The sequence below is a fragment of the Brachyhypopomus gauderio genome, unplaced genomic scaffold, assembly GCF_052324685.1.
Source record: "Brachyhypopomus gauderio isolate BG-103 unplaced genomic scaffold, BGAUD_0.2 sc109, whole genome shotgun sequence".
Classification (NCBI taxonomy): domain Eukaryota; kingdom Metazoa; phylum Chordata; class Actinopteri; order Gymnotiformes; family Hypopomidae; genus Brachyhypopomus; species Brachyhypopomus gauderio.
The window spans coordinates 426,276-440,014 of NW_027506930.1; positions in this window are offsets into that span (position 1 = coordinate 426,276).

The following is a 13,739-nucleotide window of genomic DNA, read 5'->3' on the forward strand; positions in this document are numbered from 1 at the left end:
GCTACCAGAGAAGACATGAAGACAGGGTAAACTTTAGGTCTTTTGAGGCAAGGATAAAATGTACAATGTCAATGCGCAGTTGCCTCTACAATTTATATTTCAAATCCGAGTTTGTCATCTGTCCACAGAATGTGATTTCGGATACACTAGCTGTCTGGTAAAAAAAATTACTTGGTTTCAGGTATTTGACTAAGAGATATCTTGCTGGGAAAAAAAGGTTGAAGTGGGACTTGAACCCATGTAGCTCCTGCACTTCACTTCTAATTGGGAGCATGTGGCTCAACACGTTGAGCTACCAGAGAAGACATGAACATAGGGTAAACTTTAGGTCTTTTGAGGCAAGGATAAAATATACAATGTCAATACGGAGTTGCCTCTACAATTTATATTTCAAAGCCGAGTTTGTCATCTGTCCACAGAATGTGATTTCGGATTCACTAGCTGTCTGGTAAAAAAAAATTTCTTGGTTTCAGGTATTTGACTAAGAGATATCTTGCTGGGAAAAAAAGGTGGAAGTGGGATTTGAACCCATGTAGCTCCTGCACTTTGCTTCTAATTGGGAGCATGTGGCTCAACACGTTGAGCTACCAGAGAAGACATGAACGTGAGGTAAACTTTAGGTCTTTTGAGGCAAGGATAAAATGTACAATGTCAATGCGCAGTTGCCTCTGCAATTTATATTTCAAATCCGAGTTTGTCATCTGTCCACAGAATGTGATTTCAGATACACTAGCTGTCTGGTAAAAAAAAATTACTTGGTTTCAGGTATTTGACTAAGAGATATCTTGCTGGGAAAAAAAGGTGGAAGTGGGATTTGAACCCATGTAGCTCCTGCACTTTGCTTCTAATTGGGAGCATGTGGCTCAACACGTTGAGCTACCAGAGAAGACATGAATGTGAGGTAAACTTTAGGTCTTTTGAGGCAAGGATAAAATGTACAATGTCAATGCGCAGTTGCCTCTACAATTTATATTTCAAATCCGAGTTTGTCATCTGTCCACAGAATGTGATTTCGGATACACTAGCTGTCTGGTAAAAAAAAATTTCTTGGTTTCAGGTATTTGACTAAGAGATATCTTGCTGGGAAAAAAAGGTGGAAGTGGGATTTGAACCCATGTAGCTCCTGCACTTTGCTTCTAATTGGGAGCATGTGGCTCAACACGTTGAGCTACCAGAGAAGACATGAATGTTAGGTAAACTTTAGGTCTTTTGAGGCAAGGATAAAATGTACAATGTCAATGCGCAGTTGCCTCTACAATTTATATTTCAAATTCGAGTTTGTCATCTGTCCACAGAATGTGATTTCGGATACACTAGCTGTCTGGTAAAAAAAAAAAACTTGGTTTCAGGTATTTGACTAAGAGATATCTTGCTGGGAAAAAAGGTGGAAGTGGGATTTGAACCCATGTAGCTCCTGCACTTTGCTTCTAATTGGGAGCATGTGGCTCAACACGTTGAGCTACCAGAGAAGACATGAATGTGAGGTAAACTTTAGGTCTTTTGAGGCAAGGATAAAATGTACAATGTCAATGCGCAGTTGCCTCTACAATTTATATTTCAAATCCGAGTTTGTCATCTGTCCACAGAATGTGATTTCGGATACACTAGCTGTCTGGTAAAAAAAAAAAAAAACTTGGTTTCAGGTATTTGACTAAGAGATATCTTGCTGGGAAAAAAAGGTGGAAGTGGGATTTGAACCCATGTAGCTCTTGAACTTCGCTTCTAATTGGGAGCATATGGCTCAACACATTGAGCTACCAGAGAAGACATGAAGACAGGGTAAACTTTAGGTCTTTTGAGGCAAGGATAAAATGTACAATGTCAATGCGCAGTTGCCTCTACAATTTATATTTCAAATCCGAGTTTGTCATCTGTCCACAGAATGTGATTTCGGATACACTAGCTGTCTGGTAAAAAAAAATTACTTGGTTTCAGGTATTTGACTAAGAGATATCTTGCTGGGAAAAAAAGGTGGAAGTGGGATTTGAACCCATGTAGCTCCTGCACTTCGCTTCTAATTGGGAGCATGTGGCTCAACACGTTGAGCTACCAGAGAAGACATGAGCATTGGGTAAACTTTAGGTCTTTTGAGGCAAGGATAAAATGTACAATGTCAATGCGCAGTTGCCTCTACAATTTATATTTCAAATCCGAGTTTGTCATCTGTCCACAGAATGTGATTTCGGATACACTAGCTGTCTGGTAAAAAAAAAAAACTTGGTTTCAGGTATTTGACTAAGATATCTTGCTGGGAAAAAAAGGTGGAAGTGGGATTTGAACCCATGTAGCTCCTGCACTTCGCTTCTAATTGGGAGCATGTGGCTCAACACGTTGAGCTACCAGAGAAGACATGAGCATTGGGTAAACTTTAGGTCTTTTGAGGCAAGGATAAAATGTACAATGTCAATGCGCAGTTGCCTCTACAATTTATATTTCAAATCCGAGTTTGTCATCTGTCCACAGAATGTGATTTCGGATACACTAGCTGTCTGGTAAAAAAAAAAAAAAACTTGGTTTCAGGTATTTGACTAAGAGATATCTTGCTGGGAAAAAAAGGTGGAAGTGGGATTTGAACCCATGTAGCTCTTGAACTTCGCTTCTAATTGGGAGCATATGGCTCAACACATTGAGCTACCAGAGAAGACATGAAGACAGGGTAAACTTTAGGTCTTTTGAGGCAAGGATAAAATGTACAATGTCAATGCGCAGTTGCCTCTACAATTTATATTTCAAATCCGAGTTTGTCATCTGTCCACAGAATGTGATTTCGGATACACTAGCTGTCTGGTAAAAAAAAATTACTTGGTTTCAGGTATTTGACTAAGAGATATCTTGCTGGGAAAAAAAGGTGGAAGTGGGATTTGAACCCATGTAGCTCCTGCACTTCGCTTCTAATTGGGAGCATGTGGCTCAACACGTTGAGCTAGCAGAGAAGACATGAGCATTGGGTAAACTTTAGGTCTTTTGAGGCAAGGATAAAATGTACAATGTCAATGCGCAGTTGCCTCTACAATTTATATTTCAAATCCGAGTTTGTCATCTGTCCACAGAATGTGATTTCGGATACACTAGCTGTCTGGTAAAAAAAAAAACTTGGTTTCAGGTATTTGACTAAGATATCTTGCTGGGAAAAAAAGGTGGAAGTGGGATTTGAACCCATGTAGCTCCTGCACTTCGCTTCTAATTGGGAGCATGTGGCTCAACACGTTGAGCTACCAGAGAAGACATGAGCATTGGGTAAACTTTAGGTCTTTTGAGGCAAGGATAAAATGTACAATGTCAATGCGCAGTTGCCTCTACAATTTATATTTCAAATCCGAGTTTGTCATCTGTCCACAGAATGTGATTTCAGATACATTAGCTGTCTGGTAAAAAAAAAAACTTGGTTTCAGGTATTTGACTAAGATATCTTGCTGGGAAAAAAAGGTGGAAGTGGGATTTGAACCCATGTAGCTCCTGCACTTCGCTTCTAATTGGGAGCATGTGGCTCAACACGTTGAGCTACCAGAGAAGACATGAACATAGGGTAAACTTTAGGTCTTTTGAGGCAAGGATAAAATGTACAATGTCAATGCGCAGTTGCCTCTACAATTTATATTTCAAAGCCGAGTTTGTCATCTGTCCACAGAATGTGATTTCGGATTCACTAGCTGTCTGGTAAAAAAAAATTACTTGGTTTCAGGTATTTGACTAAGAGATATCTTGCTGGGAAAAAAAGGTGGAAGTGGGATTTGAACCCATGTAGCTCCTGCACTTTGCTTCTAATTGGGAGCATATGGCTCAACACGTTGAGCTACCAGAGAAGACATGAAGACAGGGTAAACTTTAGGTCTTTTGAGGCAAGGATAAAATGTACAATGTCAATGCGCAGTTGCCTCTACAATTTATATTTCAAATCCGAGTTTGTCATCTGTCCACAGAATGTGATTTCGGATACACTAGCTGTCTGGTAAAAAAAATTACTTGGTTTCAGGTATTTGACTAAGAGATATCTTGCTGGGAAAAAAAGGTTGAAGTGGGACTTGAACCCATGTAGCTCCTGCACTTCACTTCTAATTGGGAGCATGTGGCTCAACACGTTGAGCTACCAGAGAAGACATGAACATAGGGTAAACTTTAGGTCTTTTGAGGCAAGGATAAAATATACAATGTCAATACGGAGTTGCCTCTACAATTTATATTTCAAAGCCGAGTTTGTCATCTGTCCACAGAATGTGATTTCGGATTCACTAGCTGTCTGGTAAAAAAAAATTACTTGGTTTCAGGTATTTGACTAAGATATCTTGCTGGGAAAAAAAGGTGGAAGTGGGATTTGAACCCATGTAGCTCCTGCACTTTGCTTCTAATTGGGAGCATGTGGATCAACAAGTTGAGCTACCAGAGAAGACATGAAAGTGAGGTAAACTTTAGGTCTTTTGAGGCAAGGATAAAATGTACAATGTCAATGCGCAGTTGCCTCTACAATTTATATTTCAAAGCCGAGTTTGTCATCTGTCCACAGAATGTGATTTCGGATTCACTAGCTGTCTGGTAAAAAAAAATTTCTTGGTTTCAGGTATTTGACTAAGAGATATCTTGCTGGGAAAAAAAAGGTGGAAGTGGGATTTGAACCCATGTAGATCCTGCACTTTGCTTCTAATTGTGAGCATGTGGCTCAACACGTTGAGCTACCAGAGAAGACATGAATGTGAGGTAAACTTTAGGTCTTTTGAGGCAAGGATAAAATGTACAATGTCAATGCGCAGTTGCCTCTACAATTTATATTTCAAATCCGAGTTTGTCATCTGTCCACAGAATGTGATTTCGGATACACTAGCTGTCTGGTAAAAAAAAAAAACTTGGTTTCAGGTATTTGACTAAGAGATATCTTGCTGGGAAAAAAGGTGGAAGTGGGATTTGAACCCATGTAGCTCCTGCACTTTGCTTCTAATTGGGAGCATGTGGCTCAACACGTTGAGCTACCAGAGAAGACATGAATGTGAGGTAAACTTTAGGTCTTTTGAGGCAAGGATAAAATGTACAATGTCAATGCGCAGTTGCCTCTACAATTTATATTTCAAATCCGAGTTTGTCATCTGTCCACAGAATGTGATTTCGGATACACTAGCTGTCTGGTAAAAAAAAAAAAAAACTTGGTTTCAGGTATTTGACTAAGAGATATCTTGCTGGGAAAAAAAGGTGGAAGTGGGATTTGAACCCATGTAGCTCTTGAACTTCGCTTCTAATTGGGAGCATATGGCTCAACACATTGAGCTACCAGAGAAGACATGAAGACAGGGTAAACTTTAGGTCTTTTGAGGCAAGGATAAAATGTACAATGTCAATGCGCAGTTGCCTCTACAATTTATATTTCAAATCCGAGTTTGTCATCTGTCCACAGAATGTGATTTCGGATACACTAGCTGTCTGGTAAAAAAAAATTACTTGGTTTCAGGTATTTGACTAAGAGATATCTTGCTGGGAAAAAAAGGTGGAAGTGGGATTTGAACCCATGTAGCTCCTGCACTTCGCTTCTAATTGGGAGCATGTGGCTCAACACGTTGAGCTACCAGAGAAGACATGAGCATTGGGTAAACTTTAGGTCTTTTGAGGCAAGGATAAAATGTACAATGTCAATGCGCAGTTGCCTCTACAATTTATATTTCAAATCCGAGTTTGTCATCTGTCCACAGAATGTGATTTCAGATACATTAGCTGTCTGGTAAAAAAAAAATTACTTGGTTTCAGGTATTTGACTAAGAGATATCTTGCTGGGAAAAAAAGGTGGAAGTGGGATTTGAACCCAAGTAGCTTCTGCACTTTGCTTCTAATTGGGAGCATGTGGCTCAACACGTTGAGCTACCAGAGAAGACATGAATGTGAGGTAAACTTTAGGTCTTTTGAGGCAAGGATAAAATGTACAATGTCAATGCGCAGTTGCCTCTACAATTTATATTTCAAAGCCGAGTTTGTCATCTGTCCACAGAATGTGATTTCGGATTCACTAGCTGTCTGGTAAAAAAAAAATTCTTGGTTTCAGGTATTTGACTAAGATATCTTGCTGGGAAAAAAAGGTGGAAGTGGGATTTGAACCCATGTAGCTCCTGCACTTTGCTTCTAATTGTGAGCATGTGGCTCAACACGTTGAGCTACCAGAGAAGACATGAAGACAGGGTAAACTTTAGGTCTTTTGAGGCAAGGATAAAATGTACAATGTCAATGCGCAGTTGCCTCTACAATTTATATTTCAAATCCGAGTTTGTCATCTGTCCACAGAATGTGATTTCAGATACATTAGCTGTCTGGTAAAAAAAAAATTACTTGGTTTCAGGTATTTGACTAAGAGATATCTTGCTGGGAAAAAAAGGTGGAAGTGGGATTTGAACCCAAGTAGCTTCTGCACTTTGCTTCTAATTGGGAGCATGTGGCTCAACACGTTGAGCTACCAGAGAAGACATGAATGTGAGGTAAACTTTAGGTCTTTTGAGGCAAGGATAAAATGTACAATGTCAATGCGCAGTTGCCTCTACAATTTATATTTCAAAGCCGAGTTTGTCATCTGTCCACAGAATGTGATTTCGGATTCACTAGCTGTCTGGTAAAAAAAAATTTCTTGGTTTCAGGTATTTGACTAAGATATATCTTGCTGGGAAAAAAAGGTGGAAGTGGGATTTGAACCCATGTAGCTCCTGCACTTTGCTTCTAATTGTGAGCATGTGGCTCAACACGTTGAGCTACCAGAGAAGACATGAATGTGAGGTAAACTTTAGGTCTTTTGAGGCAAGGATAAAATGTACAATGTCAATGCGCAGTTGCCTCTACAATTTATATTTCAAATCCGAGTTTGTCATCTGTCCACAGAATGTGATTTCGGATACACTAGCTGTCTGGTAAAAAAAAAAAACTTGGTTTCAGGTATTTGACTAAGAGATATCTTGCTGGGAAAAAAAGGTGGAAGTGGGATTTGAACCCATATAGCTCCTGCACTTTGCTTCTAATTGGGAGCATGTGGCTCAACACGTTGAGCTACCAGAGAAGACATGAATGTTAGGTAAACTTTAGGTCTTTTGAGGCAAGGATAAAATGTACAATGTCAATGCGCAGTTGCCTCTACAATTTATATTTCAAATCCGAGTTTGTCATCTGTCCACAGAATGTGATTTCGGATACACTAGCTGTCTGGTAAAAAAAAAAAAACTTGGTTTCAGGTATTTGACTAAGAGATATCTTGCTGGGAAAAAAAGGTGGAAGTGGGATTTGAACCCATGTAGCTCCTGCACTTTGCTTCTAATTGGGAGCATGTGGCTCAACACGTTGAGCTACCAGAGAAGACATGAATGTTAGGTAAACTTTAGGTCTTTTGAGGCAAGGATAAAATGTACAATGTCAATGCGCAGTTGCCTCTACAATTTATATTTCAAATCCGAGTTTGTCATCTGTCCACAGAATGTGATTTCAGATACACTAGCTGTCTGGTAAAAAAAAATTACTTGGTTTCAGGTATTTGACTAAGAGATATCTTGCTGGGAAAAAAAGGTGGAAGTGGGATTTGAACCCATGTAGCTCCAGCACTTCGTTTCTAAAAGGGAGCATGTGGCTCAACACGTTGAGCTACCAGAGAAGACATGAACATAGGGTAAACTTTAGGTCTTTTGAGGCAAGGATAAAATGTACAATGTCAATGCGCAGTTGCCTCTACAATTTATATTTCAAATCCGAGTTTGTCATCTGTCCACAGAATGTGATTTCGGATACACTAGCTGTCTGGTAAAAAAAATTACTTGGTTTCAGGTATTTGACTAAGAGATATCTTGCTGGGAAAAAAAGGTTGAAGTGGGACTTGAACCCATGTAGCTCCTGCACTTCACTTCTAATTGGGAGCATGTGGCTCAACACGTTGAGCTACCAGAGAAGACATGAACATAGGGTAAACTTTAGGTCTTTTGAGGCAAGGATAAAATATACAATGTCAATACGGAGTTGCCTCTACAATTTATATTTCAAAGCCGAGTTTGTCATCTGTCCACAGAATGTGATTTCGGATTCACTAGCTGTCTGGTAAAAAAAAATTACTTGGTTTCAGGTATTTGACTAAGATATCTTGCTGGGAAAAAAAGGTGGAAGTGGGATTTGAACCCATGTAGCTCCTGCACTTTGCTTCTAATTGGGAGCATGTGGATCAACAAGTTGAGCTACCAGAGAAGACATGAAAGTGAGGTAAACTTTAGGTCTTTTGAGGCAAGGATAAAATGTACAATGTCAATGCGCAGTTGCCTCTACAATTTATATTTCAAATCCGAGTTTGTCATCTGTCCACAGAATGTGATTTCGGATACACTAGCTGTCTGGTAAAAAAAAAAAACTTGGTTTCAGGTATTTGACTAAGAGATATCTTGCTGGGAAAAAAAGGTGGAAGTGGGATTTGAACCCAAGTAGCTTCTGCACTTTGCTTCTAATTGGGAGCATGTGGCTCAACACGTTGAGCTACCAGAGAAGACATGAATGTGAGGTAAACTTTAGGTCTTTTGAGGCAAGGATAAAATGTACAATGTCAATGCGCAGTTGCCTCTACAATTTATATTTCAAAGCCGAGTTTGTCATCTGTCCACAGAATGTGATTTCGGATTCACTAGCTGTCTGGTAAAAAAAAATTTCTTGGTTTCAGGTATTTGACTAAGAGATATCTTGCTGGGAAAAAAAGGTGGAAGTGGGATTTGAACCCATGTAGCTCCTGCACTTTGCTTCTAATTGTGAGCATGTGGCTCAACACGTTGAGCTACCAGAGAAGACATGAATGTGAGGTAAACTTTAGGTCTTTTGAGGCAAGGATAAAATGTACAATGTCAATGCGCAGTTGCCTCTACAATTTATATTTCAAATCCGAGTTTGTCATCTGTCCACAGAATGTGATTTCGGATACACTAGCTGTCTGGTAAAAAAAAAAAACTTGGTTTCAGGTATTTGACTAAGAGATATCTTGCTGGGAAAAAAAGGTGGAAGTGGGATTTGAACCCATATAGCTCCTGCACTTTGCTTCTAATTGGGAGCATGTGGCTCAACACGTTGAGCTACCAGAGAAGACATGAATGTTAGGTAAACTTTAGGTCTTTTGAGGCAAGGATAAAATGTACAATGTCAATGCGCAGTTGCCTCTACAATTTATATTTCAAATCCGAGTTTGTCATCTGTCCACAGAATGTGATTTCGGATACACTAGCTGTCTGGTAAAAAAAAAAAAACTTGGTTTCAGGTATTTGACTAAGAGATATCTTGCTGGGAAAAAAAGGTGGAAGTGGGATTTGAACCCATGTAGCTCCTGCACTTTGCTTCTAATTGGGAGCATGTGGCTCAACACGTTGAGCTACCAGAGAAGACATGAATGTTAGGTAAACTTTAGGTCTTTTGAGGCAAGGATAAAATGTACAATGTCAATGCGCAGTTGCCTCTACAATTTATATTTCAAATCCGAGTTTGTCATCTGTCCACAGAATGTGATTTCAGATACACTAGCTGTCTGGTAAAAAAAAATTACTTGGTTTCAGGTATTTGACTAAGAGATATCTTGCTGGGAAAAAAAGGTGGAAGTGGGATTTGAACCCATGTAGCTCCAGCACTTCGTTTCTAAAAGGGAGCATGTGGCTCAACACGTTGAGCTACCAGAGAAGACATGAACATAGGGTAAACTTTAGGTCTTTTGAGGCAAGGATAAAATGTACAATGTCAATGCGCAGTTGCCTCTACAATTTATATTTCAAATCCGAGTTTGTCATCTGTCCACAGAATGTGATTTCGGATACACTAGCTGTCTGGTAAAAAAAAAACAAAACTTGGTTTCAGGTATTTGACTAAGAGATATCTTGCTGGGAAAAATAGGTGGAAGTGGGATTCGAACCCATGTAGCTCCTGAACTTCGCTTCTAATTGGGAGCATATGGCTCAACACGTTGAGCTACCAGAGAAGACATGAAGACAGGGTAAACTTTAGGTCTTTTGAGGCAAGGATAAAATGTACAATGTCAATGCGCAGTTGCCTCTACAATTTATATTTCAAATCCGAGTTTGTCATCTGTCCACAGAATGTGATTTCGGATACACTAGCTGTCTGGTAAAAAAAATTACTTGGTTTCAGGTATTTGACTAAGAGATATCTTGCTGGGAAAAAAAGGTTGAAGTGGGACTTGAACCCATGTAACTCCTGCACTTCACTTCTAATTGGGAGCATGTGGCTCAACACGTTGAGCTACCAGAGAAGACATGAGCATTGGGTAAACTTTAGGTCTTTTGAGGCAAGGATAAAATATACAATGTCAATACGGAGTTGCCTCTACAATTTATATTTCAAAGCCGAGTTTGTCATCTGTCCACAGAATGTGATTTCGGATTCACTAGCTGTCTGGTAAAAAAAAAAAAAACTTGGTTTCAGGTATTTGACTAAGAGATATCTTGCTGGGAAAAAAAGGTGGAAGTGGGATTTGAACCCATGTAGCTCCTGCACTTTGCTTCTAATTGGGAGCATGTGGCTCAACACGTTGAGCTACCAGAGAAGACATGAATGTTAGGTAAACTTTAGGTCTTTTGAGGCAAGGATAAAATGTACAATGTCAATGCGCAGTTGCCTCTACAATTTATATTTCAAATCCGAGTTTGTCATCTGTCCACAGAATGTGATTTCAGATACACTAGCTGTCTGGTAAAAAAAAATTACTTGGTTTCAGGTATTTGACTAAGAGATATCTTGCTGGGAAAAAAAGGTGGAAGTGGGATTTGAACCCATGTAGCTCCAGCACTTCGTTTCTAAAAGGGAGCATGTGGCTCAACACGTTGAGCTACCAGAGAAGACATGAACATAGGGTAAACTTTAGGTCTTTTGAGGCAAGGATAAAATGTACAATGTCAATGCGCAGTTGCCTCTACAATTTATATTTCAAATCCGAGTTTGTCATCTGTCCACAGAATGTGATTTCGGATACACTAGCTGTCTGGTAAAAAAAATTACTTGGTTTCAGGTATTTGACTAAGAGATATCTTGCTGGGAAAAAAAGGTTGAAGTGGGACTTGAACCCATGTAGCTCCTGCACTTCACTTCTAATTGGGAGCATGTGGCTCAACACGTTGAGCTACCAGAGAAGACATGAACATAGGGTAAACTTTAGGTCTTTTGAGGCAAGGATAAAATATACAATGTCAATACGGAGTTGCCTCTACAATTTATATTTCAAAGCCGAGTTTGTCATCTGTCCACAGAATGTGATTTCGGATTCACTAGCTGTCTGGTAAAAAAAAATTACTTGGTTTCAGGTATTTGACTAAGATATCTTGCTGGGAAAAAAAGGTGGAAGTGGGATTTGAACCCATGTAGCTCCTGCACTTTGCTTCTAATTGGGAGCATGTGGATCAACAAGTTGAGCTACCAGAGAAGACATGAAAGTGAGGTAAACTTTAGGTCTTTTGAGGCAAGGATAAAATGTACAATGTCAATGCGCAGTTGCCTCTACAATTTATATTTCAAATCCGAGTTTGTCATCTGTCCACAGAATGTGATTTCGGATACACTAGCTGTCTGGTAAAAAAAAAAAACTTGGTTTCAGGTATTTGACTAAGAGATATCTTGCTGGGAAAAAAAGGTGGAAGTGGGATTTGAACCCAAGTAGCTTCTGCACTTTGCTTCTAATTGGGAGCATGTGGCTCAACACGTTGAGCTACCAGAGAAGACATGAATGTGAGGTAAACTTTAGGTCTTTTGAGGCAAGGATAAAATGTACAATGTCAATGCGCAGTTGCCTCTACAATTTATATTTCAAAGCCGAGTTTGTCATCTGTCCACAGAATGTGATTTCGGATTCACTAGCTGTCTGGTAAAAAAAAATTTCTTGGTTTCAGGTATTTGACTAAGAGATATCTTGCTGGGAAAAAAAGGTGGAAGTGGGATTTGAACCCATGTAGCTCCTGCACTTTGCTTCTAATTGTGAGCATGTGGCTCAACACGTTGAGCTACCAGAGAAGACATGAATGTGAGGTAAACTTTAGGTCTTTTGAGGCAAGGATAAAATGTACAATGTCAATGCGCAGTTGCCTCTACAATTTATATTTCAAATCCGAGTTTGTCATCTGTCCACAGAATGTGATTTCGGATACACTAGCTGTCTGGTAAAAAAAAAAAACTTGGTTTCAGGTATTTGACTAAGAGATATCTTGCTGGGAAAAAAAGGTGGAAGTGGGATTTGAACCCATATAGCTCCTGCACTTTGCTTCTAATTGGGAGCATGTGGCTCAACACGTTGAGCTACCAGAGAAGACATGAATGTTAGGTAAACTTTAGGTCTTTTGAGGCAAGGATAAAATGTACAATGTCAATGCGCAGTTGCCTCTACAATTTATATTTCAAATCCGAGTTTGTCATCTGTCCACAGAATGTGATTTCGGATACACTAGCTGTCTGGTAAAAAAAAAAAAAACTTGGTTTCAGGTATTTGACTAAGAGATATCTTGCTGGGAAAAAAAGGTGGAAGTGGGATTTGAACCCATGTAGCTCCTGCACTTTGCTTCTAATTGGGAGCATGTGGCTCAACACGTTGAGCTACCAGAGAAGACATGAATGTTAGGTAAACTTTAGGTCTTTTGAGGCAAGGATAAAATGTACAATGTCAATGCGCAGTTGCCTCTACAATTTATATTTCAAATCCGAGTTTGTCATCTGTCCACAGAATGTGATTTCAGATACACTAGCTGTCTGGTAAAAAAAAATTACTTGGTTTCAGGTATTTGACTAAGAGATATCTTGCTGGGAAAAAAAGGTGGAAGTGGGATTTGAACCCATGTAGCTCCAGCACTTCGTTTCTAAAAGGGAGCATGTGGCTCAACACGTTGAGCTACCAGAGAAGACATGAACATAGGGTAAACTTTAGGTCTTTTGAGGCAAGGATAAAATGTACAATGTCAATGCGCAGTTGCCTCTACAATTTATATTTCAAATCCGAGTTTGTCATCTGTCCACAGAATGTGATTTCGGATACACTAGCTGTCTGGTAAAAAAAAAACAAAACTTGGTTTCAGGTATTTGACTAAGAGATATCTTGCTGGGAAAAATAGGTGGAAGTGGGATTCGAACCCATGTAGCTCCTGAACTTCGCTTCTAATTGGGAGCATATGGCTCAACACGTTGAGCTACCAGAGAAGACATGAAGACAGGGTAAACTTTAGGTCTTTTGAGGCAAGGATAAAATGTACAATGTCAATGCGCAGTTGCCTCTACAATTTATATTTCAAATCCGAGTTTGTCATCTGTCCACAGAATGTGATTTCGGATACACTAGCTGTCTGGTAAAAAAAATTACTTGGTTTCAGGTATTTGACTAAGAGATATCTTGCTGGGAAAAAAAGGTTGAAGTGGGACTTGAACCCATGTAGCTCCTGCACTTCACTTCTAATTGGGAGCATGTGGCTCAACACGTTGAGCTACCAGAGAAGACATGAGCATTGGGTAAACTTTAGGTCTTTTGAGGCAAGGATAAAATATACAATGTCAATACGGAGTTGCCTCTACAATTTATATTTCAAAGCCGAGTTTGTCATCTGTCCACAGAATGTGATTTCGGATTCACTAGCTGTCTGGTAAAAAAAAATTACTTGGTTTCAGGTATTTGACTAAGATATCTTGCTGGGAAAAAAAGGTGGAAGTGGGATTTGAACCCAAGTAGCTTCTGCACTTTGCTTCTAATTGGGAGCATGTGGCTCAACACGTTGAGCTACCAGAGAAGACAT